Here is a 16,791-nt window from a genome sequence, read left to right on the forward strand (position 1 = left end):
TCATATTGGCCATAACTCATGTGAGAGTGAGAACAAAACTGGGAATCATTGAACTGTGCTGGTGAAGTTCAAGTTTCTATTTAATTTACGGTACTATAGAGAAAACTATAGGGCATGGCCGGTAGAACAGAATCTCAGTTTCAGCCTGCATTGTATACAAATGGTTGTATGTCAGTGGCACAGCAAGACGAAAAATGCCCCCACACTACAGACAGCTGGCACGGTTTAGTGATATCATGGCCATCTTGTGCAGCACGTGCTTGCATTTCAAAGGCCTCCAGTATGCCACTGAAATGCTTGTACGTGTCAGTGTTTATGTTTGTGCTGTTAGTTACATGCAGTTGCGTCGTATCTTTGACCTTTTGAATTGCAATTGGATATGACATGATAAAATATTGTGCTTCCTCTGCAGTAAAACAATGTTTTCAAATACGCTAATCTGTTAATACCCAGATACAGTGGCGCGCTTCCTCGGTCACAAATCAATTTCTGTTGTCGACCGAATACGCTAATGGTGTAAGCAGATATGTACACACGGCCTGTTGTAATATAATCAGTCGTCGGCCATGATCAACCCACTGCTGGATTTAGGCCTCCCTAAGCTGCCCAAATCTCTATCACGTGATGTAATAATCCGCTTAGTACGTGCACATAAACTGATTTAATCGCTCCATCTCCTCTTGGATAAATTTCTCGGACTCGTCCCGTACCTTGGATGCCACTTTGTCATTATTATTGACCACCGGCTATCGTCTCATCTCGTTACGTGTCCTACCCAAGCCCACTTGACAGTTTTAAAGACGTGAATAACCTGTATATGGCCGTGCATCCTATGCTATAATGCATGCATCAAATCCACTTCTGTTTGTCAAGCCACTGCAGGATAAAGGCCTTCCTCATGCTACGTTGGTCAAGGGGGTGGCTTGACCATACCAGTGTTAACCTTGGCCATGAAGTGAGAAGTGTTGACATTGTTGAGGGAACCTGGAGAGAGAATCATGAGCCAAGTGCAGTGGTAAAGTCACAACTATTTGTGTTCCAGCAATGTGCTGTCCAGCTGTGTGCTGAGCAATATTTATTTTTTACGTTTTCTTTTTCAAGCAATGAAACATCCATCAGTCTATGGTATGAGTATTATATAGGGTTATGAATTACTTTTCCTTCAACTGCATGACCATCATTGATTCACGTTAGGACACATTTAGGGATGCTACCGTGACGTCATGGTAAGCACACGACTTACAATCCAGAGATCGACACTTCGATTCGATCTACAGATGCGGCAATTGAAACAGTGGTGCAGGTTTCTTAGATGTATTTCAGTTCTGTCCACCCAGAAGTACAATATAACAAATGGCTACACGCAGTTAGTCGTGTCTAGTGGAGTAAAGTGTGGGTACTCCAAACTCTTCCAAGACGTCTATCCAGCATGGAAGAGTAGGCCAAAATACCCGCATCGTTAGCTCTCATCCGCTAACAGTGGCTTCAAGAGGCAATTTCAAGGTTGAAAATAATTACACGGTTGCATGAAATATTCACGTTATCTCATTAGGACACCTTTAATCCTCAGGTGATTTGAAGTTATCCCCAAATTATGTGTGATCTCGTATAAAAGTCAAACCACGGTAATGCGATAGCATTCCATTTATTTTAAGCTTTCATTGTAATTTCGTATTTAATGGTACGTTGTGTCCTGACATACGTATCAAACACTACCTTCATAACCAATTTAATTTTAACACGACACTTTGTACAATGTAGCGTAATAGGATACACAGTACTCTATATTCTAAATTACATAGCGTCTTGCCATAAATTACAGCAGTGACAATACGTACGTATCAAATTCCTATCAATGACGGTACACTCCATTGTTTTGTCAGCATGAGCAGCACGCTTATCACTTTCATTCACAGCAGTTTTTTTTTTAATCCAGGCGTCAAACAGTAATTGGCTGTAGAACATCCAGTTCTGGTTTCAAGTTCGTTGTTTAACCAGGCGAGAGAACTCGAGAGACCGGGATAGAGTCTTCTTTGCGAGACTGATCTGGGTCACCAACATGACAAAATTACAGCGCTGTAGCAAATAGCAATGAGAACAAAACAACTATTGTCTTCCATAGAAGTCTAAAACATTGCGCAAACACAAGCCGATGTGAAAATACATTTCCCAGCAGTGGACAATGTTTGATTGATAATTATCATACAATGACGAAGTTTAAGTTACAGAAACACCAATGCACCACCAATATGTAAACAATGAGCCGCATTTGACGTACATAACCGTATCGCCCCGCTGTTATCATCTTAAATCCTGATTCATATACAATTCACCACCATCCTTTAAGATGATTTCAGCTCGGTTACCACCAGCACCTCTTCACCAACCCATCGTGACAGCGTGGTGAAGTATGGTCAAACAGCCCCCATGACCAAAACGGTGTGGGGGGGAGGGCTTTATCCACGTAGTTTGACAAAGAGCTGTAAAAAAAACAAATTCTGTTTCTCTTGCTACAGCTTTTTAAATATTCTATTTTTTACATTTTCAGTACTGTACATGAACATATTTTCAACTAAACTATTTTTATTTTACCAAGTAAGACCTACTGAGCTATATAGCTCTTTTTCAGAAGCGACCTGGCCACAAATGATAATCCAAATAAGTGATTTATAATGTGGACATTTATAGCAGCCAAATACTCTAAACGCGTGATGCCGATTCTAAACGCGTGATGCCGATTCTAAACGTGGAGGGGAAAACCGGAGGACCCGGAGAAAAATCCACGCGACCACAGGGAGAAAATGCAAACTACATCGTCCTATTACCACTGTAGCCCATCACCTGGGTCATCAAGTGGTCACGTATCATCCCTGAACCACGTGGTTGGGCCGGCTCAGACTCTTATCCACAACATCCAGATATAGACAGTAGCGAAATAAAATAATGTGGGTTGCTTTTTTGCTCATGGGTTCCCATGATCCCAACAATGCCCTAAACATAACTTGACCTAAAACCATGACGTTTAAAGACGGGCAAAAACGCGGTCTAGAGTACGTGTTAATGACTAAAACTGCACGTGGGTTTGGGCAGCACGTGTCGCTCGAAGAGATGGGGGACGATGGTGAAGGATGACGGGGAGTGACAATGATAGAATGAAACGCGTCCGATGGGACGGGCCGATGAAATCAGCTCGTGAACCCGGCCACGTGGATTCGATCCCCGCTCGCGGTCAATACCAGCGACTATGGTCTCAGCCGGTATTGGGCCTCCCCTGGGTAGACTCAGCCGAAAATGAGTACGTAGTGTGATGCGTAAACATTGGCCTGCATGGTGCAGGCCACTCACGTTCTCGTGTACCATGCCGGCCGTCATAGGTGCCTGCGCATAGCACTTGCCTCAACAGTCTGTTCAAGGCCACATGGGAGATCTTTGTGAAGGACGCGACTGGAACGTTTGGAGGCAGTCGCCCTCCAACAACAGCGGGGGAACGACGCTCACAACAACGAGCGACTAAACCGCAGCAAGTCGTTACAGCAAAGGAGCCAAGTCAACTCATGACACCTGGGTCTCTCTCGTGACCTCCAGTCAGCATCGAGCCTTCGACAATTCACGTGGCCTCAAAGTGCACCAAGTTTTACTTAACTTGATTCATATGGTTGTCTGGGTCAAATATTGTTATAAAAATTTCGTCCACTTCCCGTTGTACAATCAATTCCACATTTTGCACACGCACTCAGATCCGGTGACAATGCATGCCTGTATCAAAATCGGCGTCAATTAATAAATCAATTCGCTACTTTAAAGCAATTTACATTTTGTATGGACGTCTTATTATTATTTATATATATTTGTGTAGGTCAAAAACGCCGTGGTCCCTAAACTGTGGAATCGTTTCGCACAAAACGCAGGCGCCGCGTGTCTCAGGTGCCACTGACGTACTTCTCGACCGCGAGTTAAACAAAGTTGTTAAGACGCTGTCTTCTCGACAGACCTGTTCTTCACCTAAGGACGGCTGCTTGCGTTGTGGCCGAAACGTCGTGAGAATTATTTTATTATGTTTTATTATTATTATTTTATTATTTCCATTCTACGTGACTTTACCGAAAGAACCAAGAAGATGAATCCCTGCAATCACGAAAGCTTTAAATCGAAATAAAACCGTTGTTTAAAATAAAACTTTTTTAAACGAGTTTATTACATTGCAAGACTATGACCGCAGCTGTGTGGGGGGGGGGGGGGCAAAGGAATGTATCCAGCAGTGGATTGACCATGGCTGCTGCTGATTAAAATTATGTACACCGTGATCCAGATATCTTGTGACTCACAATTAATAGACCCCTGACATGTTTTGTCCCTTTGCATATTCACTTCTGTTTCAAATAAACTCTTATTTTTTAAATATTACGTTTTAGATAATTAAATGGGGCGGGTGGGGGGTCACATGATATCTGGACCATCCTGTCCAATAACATGTCCCGACAGTCTGTGAGAGAACACAGGCTGTCGGGACATATTGGGAATAAAACGTCCTAATTCTCCCATGCATCTTTGTTACGACTCGATGGAGAACTTTAATTTGTGTCACGTGAAAGACTAAGTGCTTATATATCTGGCTCAGGCACTGTGCAATTCTCACCCCAATCAATGTCTATGTGTGTGAGAGAGAGAGGTCTTCATTTTTACGTTTGGTTGGGTGGGTGGGGAGGGAGGAAATTAAACACATTCCTGCGGAGGGAGCTGGTAGGAACGTTGGGTTGCTCGGTCAATGGCCAGGGTCAACGGCGGCGTGGTGTATTCCGCAAATATGCCCGACTGTGAGGGCGGGCAAAAGCCGGCGTGAGTATGTTAAACGTTGAGTTTTATAAGGGCACCACGGGGTGACCAGCCCCTCCCCTCCCCACCCCTCCCACCCCCCCCACCCAGCCCCACCTTTCCCACCCAGCCCCTCCCCACCCTCCCCACCCAGCCCCTCCTCACCCTCCCCACCCAGCCCCTCCCTACCCTCCCCACCCAGCCCCCTCCATCCCCACCCAGCCCCTCCCCACCCTCCCCACCCCAGCCCCTCCCCACCCTCCCCACCCAGCCCCTCCCCACCCTCCCCTCCCCTCCCAGCCCCTCCCCACCTTCCCCTCCCCACCCAGCCCCACCCTCCCCTCCCCACCCAGCCCCACCCCTCCCATTTTTTGGAAGCACGACGGACGGACGGACACAATAATCCCTGTGGGCTGGTGTAACCAGGAGCATGTTTTTCAACCCATCTGCCCACACGGATTGTCAGGGCAAACCATCACGCCACCTGCTGCCCTTCTCATCTGGTCGGTGTGGATGTCGCTGGTTGGCTGAGCCAATCGTGAGTCGCCCATTCGCTGCAGCAATGTGTTGTTATTGAGTGAGTGAGTGTGGGGGGGGTTGTGTGTTAATTTGTTTGTAAAGAGAAGTTTTGGGGGAGGGGGAATTACCTGGAATATTATTGCAATTTTACTGCAGCGTTTGGTACGAGCAGTATGTATTCACAGAGTGTGTAGAGTAGTAACAGAACAGTGCGTGATTATGAATTGAGGTAACCTCCCAATTCTTTGGGGGAGAGATTAAGAAGATATAATTGCGACTTTGCCAAACTAGACTAGTACTGCACATTATTTTCCATGATTTTTTTAAGCGTACGTGTTACGTTAAACTATGTAACGGGTTTGTGATGAAGTAACGTTTTTTTAAATGTAGAAGCATTATTGCTACCAGGTATTGCAAAGTAAATGATTAAACAGACTTACAAAGGGAACAGTTAATAAGTGATCATCCTCGTGTGAGATTGTGTTGTGGTGGGAGCGGTGGCGCAGTGGTTAGCGCACTACGAACCCGGCGAGCCGAGTTCGCTTCGGCACCAGTGACGATTATCTGAACCAGTCCTGGGCCTCCCCTAGGTCAACTCGGCCTCAACTGAGTACTCGGCGCGGTGTATAAACATCGCCACGAGGGAGACAAAGGCGGCCGGGCCTTAATAAGCTGATCGCGAACAGAAAACTTGGCCCACACCCCCAACAGCCCGTTAAAGCCTATACAGAGGGATATTATTATTGTTGTTGTGTTATTGTGTATACTGTATTATGGACAACGGGATAGTATATATTGTCTTTGTGTCGTTTAAAATTGTTATAAATCAGAATTTCTTAAACGAGCGGCTACGTTGACCCTCGCAGTACCCCCCAGAGGGACCCCTCCAGCCCGCCCCCTCGATCGCTCGCTCGCCCGCCCATCCACCCCCACCCCACCCACCCGCCCACAATCCCGGAGACAACGCGGACGCGGGTGAGTGGCGGGGTGGGTGAGTGGGTGGGGGTGGGTGTGAGTGGGGGTGGGTGTGTGGGGGTGGGGGGAGTGCGTGGGGGGTGGGGGGCCCGGAGTGGGTGGGGGTGGTTGAATGGGTGGGGGTGAGTGGGTGGGTGGAGGGGGTGGGGGTGAGTGCAGGGGGTGGGGGGCCCGGAGTGGGTGGGGGCTGTAGTGGGTGGGGGGACCCGGAGTGGGGGGGGGCTGTAGTGGGTGGGGGGAGGGACTCTCTCACGTGTTTGGGGTTAAACAAAAGGGACGGGGGGTGGTCGTGTGTGACTGTGCCGTAGTTGTCACATGTTTCGTGCACACAGCTACGGAAGGAAGTAAGTAGAGGGGAGGGGGGCGGAAACGTGCAACATATAAACGAGCACAGCGGGGTGTTTTTTTAAAGTAAAGCGGGTGGCTCATGGGTTTTGTTGCATCGGTGGTTCAGTCGGAATCAAAGAAGGAGCCTTAGAAGAGGTCTCACCCTAACGAGAAGAGACGACTTTGTCGATTTTTTTTTACGGTGTTGGTTGTCGATTGGAATTATTATCATTAAGGTCGTCGGTGTAAAGCAAAGCACAAGGTAAGAGTCTCGAACTTAAGCGTCTCGCTTCTTCTATCGCCGCAGACACCGGGGGGGTGGGGGGTAGTCCCAGCCTCGAGCCGACAAAGTTGCGTTAAGTTTCACGAGAGCGCAGTTCTTTAACATCGCCGGGGAGATGCCGGGGAGATGTCCCAGGGTCGGACAACAACAGCAGAGAGAGAGAGAGATGGTGGATAGGCGAGACCAGCATGCACAAACAGGTTGTCTGGGTTAACGTAGTGGTGGTGGTTGTTAACGTGGTGTAAGTATGTCACGGGCTGGGTTAACGTGGTGGTGGTTGTTAACGTGGTGGTGGTTGTTAACGTGGTGGTGGTTGTTAACGTGGTGGTGGTGGTTGTTAACGTGGTGGTGGTGGTTGTTAACGTGGTGGTGGTGGTTGTTAACGTGGTGGTGGTGGTTGTTAACGTGGTGGTGGTGGTTGTTAACGTGGTGGTGGTTGTTAACGTGGTGGTTGTTGTTAACGTGGTGGTGGTGGTTGTTAACGTGGTGGTGGTGGTGGTTGTTAACGTGGTGGTGGTGGTTGTTAACGTGGTGGTGGTGGTGGTGGTTGTTAACGTGGTGGTGGTTGTTAACGTGGTGGTGGTGGTTGTTAACGTGGTGGTGGTGGTTGTTAACGTGGTGGTGGTGGTTGTTAACGTGGTGGTGGTGGTTGTTAACGTGGTGGTGGTGGTTGTTAACGTGGTGGTGGTGGTTGTTAACGTGGTGGTGGTGGTGGTGGTGGTGGTTGTTAACGTGGTGGTGGTTGTTAACGTGGTGGTGGTTGTTAACGTGGTGGTGGTGGTGGTGGTGGTTGTTAACGTGGTGGTGGTGGTTGTTAACGTGGTGGTGGTGGTTGTTAACGTGGTGGTGGTGGTGGTGGTGGTGGTGGTGGTTGTTAACGTGGTGATGGTGGTGGTTGTTAACGTGGTGGTGGTGGTTGTTAACGTGGTGGTGGTGGTGGTTGTTAACGTGGTGGTGGTGGTGGTTGTTAACGTGGTGGTGGTGGTGGTTGTTAACGTGGTGGTGGTGGTGGTTGTTAACGTGGTGGTGGTGGTGGTTGTTAACGTGGTGGTGGTGGTGGTTGTTAACGTGGTGGTGGTGGTGGTTGTTAACGTGGTGGTGGTGGTGGTTAACGTGGTGGTGGTTGTTAACGTGGTGTATGTATCTGTGTGGGGATGGCAGCTACCACGTCCCCCACACGATTTGATCCCCTTCACCACAACCCCAACAGCGTGTGAAGTTGAACACGCACGGGCCCATGGGCCAAGGCCCTCGTCATCCAGCAGTGGATTGACACGTGGTGGTGGTGGTGGGGGGGGCTTTGTTTACATATCCGGTACAGTACTCGTGTGGTTGTATCCCCCCATGCTTCTATAACTATAGAGTTATAGTTAGTATGCTTGGTTTGTCTTATTCTTTGCCGGTTGTTGATTGTAGGCCAAGCTGATGGAGGGAGGGGGGCCCTCATGTTTGTCAATGTCCTTAAGTCTTCTTGGTTCTTTCGGTAAAGTCACGTAGAAGGGAAATAATAAAAATAAAACATAATAAAAACAATTCTCACGACTTCTACGTGACTTTACCGAAAGAACAAAGAAGATGAATCCGTGCAGTCACGAAAGCTTTAAATCGAAAAAAATGTCCTGAAGCTTTGCTCGTCACAAAACATTTGCCTGGCATTGTTGGCCCACGTGGTTGCTGTTGTTGTTGTTGTTCGATGATTGAACAACACAGTTCTTATATCCCCTTCTTCTTCTCGCATCGTTGTCCGAGGAGGTTGCTGTGACTCGATGTCGTGTTGGTTGCAACACGAGGGGGAGTTTTCGCTTTGAGTGGTTCGTCTTGTTGGTATTTTTATTTTTTTTAAAGTTGCAAACCGCGCGATGATGGTTGGTTTTGTTGTGTGTTTGTGTCACTACACCATTGCACAATGACTTGTGTTGTTTTTTAGCAGTCTCATTGCCAATAGCCGTCATCATCATCATCATCAATCTATCGTGCCATCTCATTCATAATCCACCTTCGCTCCTGCACGAGAGATGATCAGCTTGCTCATGATGTACTATCAGAGATGTGACTGCACATGGCTACGTGGTGAGGTTGGTATGCCCAAAGTCAAGTGGTGTTGCAGGCAGGCCACCCCTCGCAAAGCTAAGCAGGAGTTTTTAAACCTGGACAGTGGCTTTTGATGGGTGACCACCATGCAAACCATGGTTAGAGGGTCGCTTTGTCGGTGTAGCTACTACGTGGTGGTCTACAGAGGGTAGTTGTAAACAAATATCCATGCATTGTTACCTACTATTCGTCGGTCTTTCACCAACCCGCACCGACCAGCGTGGTGAAGTATGTCAATCTGCCAAGTGTACATTAACCAAATGAGGTAATTTGTATTCCTTGATAAAAATCACTGACATCACCTCAAACATACAGTACCATATTATTTCAGTACATAACAGCGTTAGTTTACACAATTGTAGGGCAATTCACCAAATGTTCCTGGGGGTGGCCCTCATCCAGCAGTGCATTTAAGGAAGGGCTTTGCTTGGGTACATTTTACATCCTCTACTAAAAGTGCTATTTCGATACTAGTTTTTTTAAGACTGACAATCCATGAAAGAATAATGAATAATGTACACGCTGTTCTGCACATGTACAGCCCTGTTGTAAATCCACTGGATGTGAGGAGGGTCACCGTGGAGGTCATTGGGGTTATTCGGGCAATGCTTGTCAGCAATGGGAGCAATAACATGTGTTTGTTTGTGTGTTGGGAGGACTGTGACAACCTGTTTGTGCATGGTGGTCACCCATTCTTACCGGCGTCAACCCCTGGTTTGTAGGCTTTCCCGAAGTCTTGACGAAGATAAACTATTGCAGCGATGGATGTGGATCAGCAGCACGTGTATTAAATGCACATTAGCAAAACAACTCAAATGTATCGTGCATAGTTGTTGAAAGGACATTTTGTGAACAGTTTGAAACGCCACCGGTTCGGATGAATGTTTTCAGTCGATGTAACCTTATCGTCAGATCTTGGTCCAAAGGTCTTGTTCTATCGCAGGAACATTTGGTGAATTGCCCTACAATTGTGTAAACTAACACTGTTATGTACTGAAATATGGTACTGTATGTTTGAGGTGATGTCAGTGATTTTTATCAAGGAATACAAATGACCTCATTTGGTTTATGTATACTGTAAGTACTTTTTTCTTCTTGGTTCTTTCGGTAAAGTCACGTAGAAGGGAAGTAATAAAATTTAAAAAAATAAAACATAATAAAATAATTCTCACGACGTTTCGGCCACAACACAAGTAGCCGTCCTCAGAAAACACCACCACGCTTGGAGCGTCTGGTGGTGTTTTCTTTTAGACGCTGTCGCCTCGACAGACCTGTCTTCACCTGAGGACGGCTACTTGTGTTGTGGGCGAAACGTCGTGAGAATTATTTTATTATGTTTTTTATTATTTTATTACTTCCCTTCTACGTGACTTTACCGAAAGAACCAAGAAGATGAATCCCTGCAGTCACGAAAGCTTTAAATCGAAATGTAAGTACTTTTTAAATGTACATTTTGCCAATCCACTGCTCGATAAGGGCCTCCCCATGCCATGCTGGGTATGAAATAACCCTTTGCTTCAATACACTAGCCTGGGTTTAAAAAAAATGTGTTTTATGGTTTTATATCCTGGTTTATTAAAAACAGGTCCTAAAAACAAGTCTTAATGTTCAATCTGGATTAATGGCAAACCTCCTGGGTTTCAAAACAGTTCATTGAAGTAGTTTAATAAGACTGCTGGTGTTGGCTGTTTAATATATTATAGCAGAAAAGAGGAACACATGGATTCGAGAACACACAGGTTAAAGATAGCTCCCTGTGTGTTGCGGAAGATGTAACAAATCTTGTTTTAATCCTTCCCAGGGTTTTGCTTGTACTGTACACTAATTGTTTTTTTTGTAAATTCGTTTGAGTAAAAAAGCTATTTAATGCAATTAACTTCTCTACCGTAATGTTCTCATTTATAACCGTAAACCTGCTTATTGTAGCTGCCAGTGCAGATAACTGAATGACAAATAGTTGAAATTACAGCAACATTATTGCAAAAATAAGCGTCCATATGTTCAAGTTGGAGTCGTCCTATTGACTGTTGAGTCGTATAAATGAGCTTGAGCAGAACACGTGACTACGGTAGTATATGAGATGATTGACCGGAGGTTGGAGTCGTCCCACAAACAACAGTGGCAGCATTAGGAGGAATTCGTGCCGCAGAGATGGAGTGATGAACTCGGCTTCGTTTTGAACTGTTGCAGTAGTAGTTGTTAATATCGAATGATGGTAGGAGATGTTGACTTGCCTGGGGAGGACTTTGTACACCAATGGATTGATCATGACTGGTGATGATATAATCATTTTCCTCCACGGTACCATGTCCCACTAATTTTTTAAAGGGGATTGATCATGGCTGATGTATCATGGTGATGGGCTGATGGCTTTATCAGAATGAGGCAATGCATTGCATGACAAATTACTTAAAGGGGCACTTAAAATGTGTTAGATTGACATACGAGATCATTTACACTGCCTTATCTTGGCAGTATGTGCTAATTGCACAGTACTGTACGTATTCTCACGTTCAAAGAAAGGGATCATAAAAAATACAAAACATTATTTTTACAGTAATTACAACACGTCTACTGTGCTAATTGCAGTAGAGTATAAGTCATGTTCTTAAACATATTGACCATCAATGAACATGTTTCTAACATGTATATCAATTGAGGTGAAACGGTGTTTTTACTCTTTTTTTTCATATACTGTATATAAATGTGGTGGGTTTTTTTTGTTATTTTTGATACAGTGGTGTTCAATCGTGTGTGCGTGTATGGCCATGCACACCGTGCTGTCAGTAGTTGCTGAACCAACACTTCCTAACAATTGGGGGACACCACAACACGGATGAAGAACATAATGTTTTAGTTAATGGACACTGTCGTCACAACGAAGTCCAAAGGTCTTGTTCTCTCACAGGCACATTTGGTGGATTGCCCACAAGTGTATACGTACTAGGGCTGAACGATTTGGGGGAAATATCTAATTGCGAGTTTTACTGACAGATATCGCGATTTGATTTGCGATCAAATTTGTTGAAGTCAAGTTTCAGTTCAATATTCACCGTGTAATAGATTTAAAACATGCGATGGAGCATTAGCACATGATACCATCAAAATATGAACTGCTCTATATATTCTAATGCAAGGATGAACATTTTTAAGATATGAATTGCTTCCAACCTGTATTCATTTAAATGTTTTAATTGAAATAGAACAGTCAAACATAGAACAATTGTTAAGTTCAATAAATAAAGTTATAATAATAAAAAACAAAACAATTCCAATAAGAAAGTTACAGGACTTTTCAAATCACAAAAAATCGCAGCCTTTGCGATTTCCTAATCGCATTGTTTCAAATTTCGATTTGAAATCGATTAATCGTTCAGCCCGAATACATACTGTCTGCACTGTGATACTACCCTTCATGTCGTGTCAGGTATGCTCATCAAGGAAGAACGTTTCTCTCGTTGTTGTAGTTACACTGGAGTTCTTCTTGGTTCTTTCGGTAAAGTCACATAGAATGGAAATAATAAAATAATAAAAATAAAACATAATAAAATAATGGAAATAATAAAATAATAAAAATAAACCATTATAAAATAATTATTTTATAATGTTTTATTTTTATTATTTCCATTCTACGTGACTTTACCGAAAGAACCAAGAAGATGAATCCCTGCAGTCACGAAAGCTTAAAATCGAAAAATACACTGGAGTTGTTTTAATGGACATTTTGCCAATCCACTGCTGGATGAGAGGAGCCTTTTCCCATGCTGGTCATGGGGGGCTATTTGACCATCGTGGACAAACTTTCTGGCATCCCCTGTCTCCTTGCCACCCAGCAGTTATAAATGGTCACACAACAGTCGATCGGCAGATCGCGTGTGTGGAGTAAAGTGTGGGTATGCCCACCTCTTCATTAACTTGGACGAAGCCCATTGCAGGGACACACATTTACCCTGAACCACCACACTTAGTCAGTCCTTGGGGGGCGAAGGCAAGACGCATTGACGTGGGGAACACAAACTACAGTATAAACAATGGATTTTTTAAAATATGTATCATTGCCGTCTTCTTAGCACGTTGTTTCTGGTAAATTGCGATGAATCACTCGGACACATCTGAATTCTGACTCACCACGTGTCACGGTGACAGCATGAGGCCACACATGCCTTTGTAGTGCAAAGTTGGCATGTGGTTAGAACTGTAGGGCCAATGTTGGCCCAATGTCCCATGTTTACTGGGTACAGTACTTGGCCGTGAGTGAATACCATTCTTTTGTATTTCCTGTAACATTGCCGACGAGCTTTACATTTGATCGCATGTCTTTGTTCCACGTGATTTAATGTTAGTACAAGTTACATTTTGCCTTTACCACCCACCACATAGTACGTCAGTGGTAATACAGTACTGTTGTAATGCCTCCGCCTGCATTACATGCTGAGCCTAGGCATTCCTGAGTGCTGTTCTTCTTTGATTCGGTAACAGAAATACAGCGTTCTGATAAGAGCCTTTGTGTTCATTTTCCTTTGTACATGGTAAGCATTTTTTGGACGGACACTGATAGGCACTGATAGGCAGTGCAAGTGTTTTGAACACGACATTAAGGATCTGTCAAGGTGAGTCCGTATATCTTACCTATGCTCTGTAGACGTATTCCTGTATTATTGTAAGTTTTTGTTTGTTTTCTTATAATACAAAAAAATCGTAACTTTCAGCATTCTGGCCATCCACTGCTGGATGAAGGCCTCTCCCTGCCATATCGGTCATGAGGGTTGTTTGACCATACTTCACCGTGCTGGTCAGTATGGGTTGGTGAAAGGGGGTGGCCAGATCCGGTTGTGATATCCCTTACCAACGATGTTAGCCATGACTGGCAATTAAACTCGGGTCACTGAGCCCATCATAAAGTGTGTGAACCACTACACCATTTCCACCTGTCTATACTTGTATTTGTATCTATTTTATTTAACACAATTCTTGAATTGGTGAACCAAATACAGTACATTAAATTTTCAGTTTATAGGATCGTGTTGAATGAAAGAGTGGGTATTTTATAGTATGGATAGTTGTCTGGTTTCTGTGCAGTATTTACATAAGTTTAAATTAAAATGTCAGCCAACTTCCAGTGTATCATTATCAACCATTATCCACTGCTAGATGAAGTCTCCCATCCCCCCCAAACTATCACCATTTCTCACAGTCTCGTGATACATAAATACATCTGTGTCTGCACATCTCAGCGGCGAATGATGAATCATATCTCAGCAATTCATGTGTTCCCTGGTCCGTATCATTCCAAGCATGCACCTTTACCAGTTTATTTTCCCACTTTTAAGCATTTGCTCCATTTGATTTGTCAATGTTCATGTTTCGGATTCATTTGCTGAAGTGTAACTTGCATCGCACCAACCTGGTGATCACTTATTGCATTAGATCTCGTAAGGACAGATACATCCTGCAGTCTAGGGGTTTGTTCCAGAAAGTCCATTTCATTCCTGGTGTCTAAGTGTTGCGTACTTTGGGTACTTAATATTCATTTTCTCTACTCGTTTTTGAAAAAGGTGTTAATTATAATCATGTCCCTGCTCGTAAAAAACATTTATAACCTACCCTTTTTACAAATTACCATTTAAATTTGAATTATGTTTCACAGTCTAATGGTTCAAGAGGGCTAATATTAGCTGGACCATTTCATGTAAAATACTGTACGCTTAAATCCTAATATCTTGTTTTGTTCCTGGAAAGACTAAAAATCTCAGTCCATGTTTTTTGTCAGCTCTCCCACTGACAAAAAATATTACTACAATTGAAAAATATGGGTCCATATATGACTAGTTTATTTTTATTAGTTCTCTTTTTAGTTCGGGAGTTTTATTTGTAGCCAGACACCCATGTGTTATTGCAATAGCGAAATCCAGAAGGCGTCGTATTCATACGATGTTAATATTCTTAGCACCCCCGCTGCATCTTCGCCTATCCTGCTGATGCCATGGCTGGTGGAACCAGAGTTACTGTGGGGGGACTGGTTGGCTGGCGGTGGTTTATGTGCATCACACACCTGAGGGTGTTTTAACGTTACCGTGCTTCACCACGCAGGTCCGTGTGGTTGGTAAAGATATCCTACCAGGCAAAGGAACGTACCATCAACACGCAAGGAAGCCCCCCCCCCCAACCTATGAGTTCACCTTTCACAAACAATAACAGATCCTACAAGCTCAACTACAGCGTCAAAAACCACTGCAACCATGGTGCAACACCACAACAACTACTACCACAATAACCACACAAAAAACAAACTACTTTATTATAACAACAACTTACCGCAGCACTAGTGTAGTAACGGCAACGTTATCAGCCGCACAGCCAGCCCGCGCACCTTGAACACACCGCAAGAAATCCCGATGCGGTTGCATGAAAAGTTAATCCAATGGAAAAATCTTAATGAAAACGAAAATAAATCGGGTTTACGAAAGTAAATGATTCGCATAATTTGTTAGTCCACCGAAATGTTGTGCATATAAAATTCCCCATCTCGCATGCTGAAAATGCTATTGCTTTTGTGCCCTGCAATCTCGAGCACAAATTACTCCGAATGCGCCCTATGTTATCAGATCTTGGCAGCTAAGCAGGATTGACTCTCGATTTTTGCTTGGGCAGGTGAGCAGGGAACGTTGCATAAAATCCATGATTGCACGGGTACTGCGTATCGTAGTATGTTAACAACGTCTATTCTTCTCGCTTTCACCAACACACACCGACCAGTGTGGAGTTAGGAGGGTTAAATAACCTCCATACCCCAAGCGTGGGGAGGCCCTCATCCAGCAATGGATTGGCAAAAGGGCCCGTACATGTACGTGCAGTGCATGATACAATGCAATGTTTTGAAAAAACGCACGTCATTTTTTATTAAAACGTGGGATTAAAAACTTGGTTTATTCAAATCAAAATGTGTGCCGATAATTTGAGTAACTTGCCACTTTGCAAACTGGAAATGCTTCTCTGCAGCAGTCACTGCTGTCACCATGTTTTGAGATCTTCTTAAAACTCTGTACAGTATGATGGAATCTCATCACGTGTAACCTATGAACTATGTTGTATATATTCAGCAATATCAAGGACGGATGTTTTTATCCTGTTTGTGTGAGATACACGTTTTGAGAGTACGGTACATGAGCGTAGTTAATTATCCTATCTATTTAATTTTAATATTGTACTGTTTTTGGATGATCGTGTGGATTTTAACTGTTCAAAGATATTCAGAACCATAAAGCAATGTACCTGGCCCTGTAATTTAAAAGACAGCCAGATAAATGAGTCGCAGTGTTGTTTTTGTGGCAGACAACATTTTTGCACATTGAGAGTAAAGTATTGTAATATCAGGTTTGTAATCTTTTACAGTATTATTGTTCAGTGCAGCTGACACATTCAGAAGTTATTTAAACTTCCTGTGATTCCCTAGGTAAGATTAAACCTCTGTTTTTGCAATAGGACAATTGTTTAAACACGCAGAAAGGATGTTATAGAATTGTAAAACAAGTTTCATGGAACGAGCAGTGGTTAGTGCAGTGCGAATTCAGTTGCTGTGCACGGCTAACATCAGTTTTGAGTAATATCTGAACTGGTCCTGACCCCTTCCTCGCTCTAAAAACCTGCACTGACCAGCGTGGTTAACCATGGTCAAACAACCTCCATGGCTGACACTATGTGGAATGGCCTTCTTCTTGCAGTGAATTAACCAAGGCCTGACAATTATAATCCGTCACGACCTCGGAGGGGCTGCTCTCGTATTG

The 16,791-nt window shown here is 44.1% G+C and overlaps 1 protein-coding gene across 6 annotated transcripts in view; it reads left to right on the forward strand.

The window, feature by feature from the left end:
* The first annotated feature begins 6,285 nt into the window (after positions 1 to 6,285).
* The window catches only part of LOC144931539 (uncharacterized), a 75,785-nt gene continuing 65,279 nt past the window's right edge, over positions 6,286 to 16,791 (forward strand). For 4 of the 6 annotated variants that reach the window (XM_078855497.1, XM_078855492.1, XM_078855495.1 and 1 more), the window contains exon 1: positions 6,614 to 6,895. The gene's annotated coding sequence lies outside the window, so the exon portion shown is untranslated. Of the gene's footprint in view, positions 6,307 to 6,613; positions 6,896 to 7,004; positions 7,117 to 16,791 lie in introns of those variants that run through there. The other 2 variants (XM_078855493.1, XM_078855494.1) reach the window with 2 other exon arrangements.

Source organism: Lampetra fluviatilis, chromosome 4 (assembly GCF_964198595.1).
Source record: "Lampetra fluviatilis chromosome 4, kcLamFluv1.1, whole genome shotgun sequence".
Lineage (NCBI taxonomy): Eukaryota > Metazoa > Chordata > Hyperoartia > Petromyzontiformes > Petromyzontidae > Lampetra > Lampetra fluviatilis.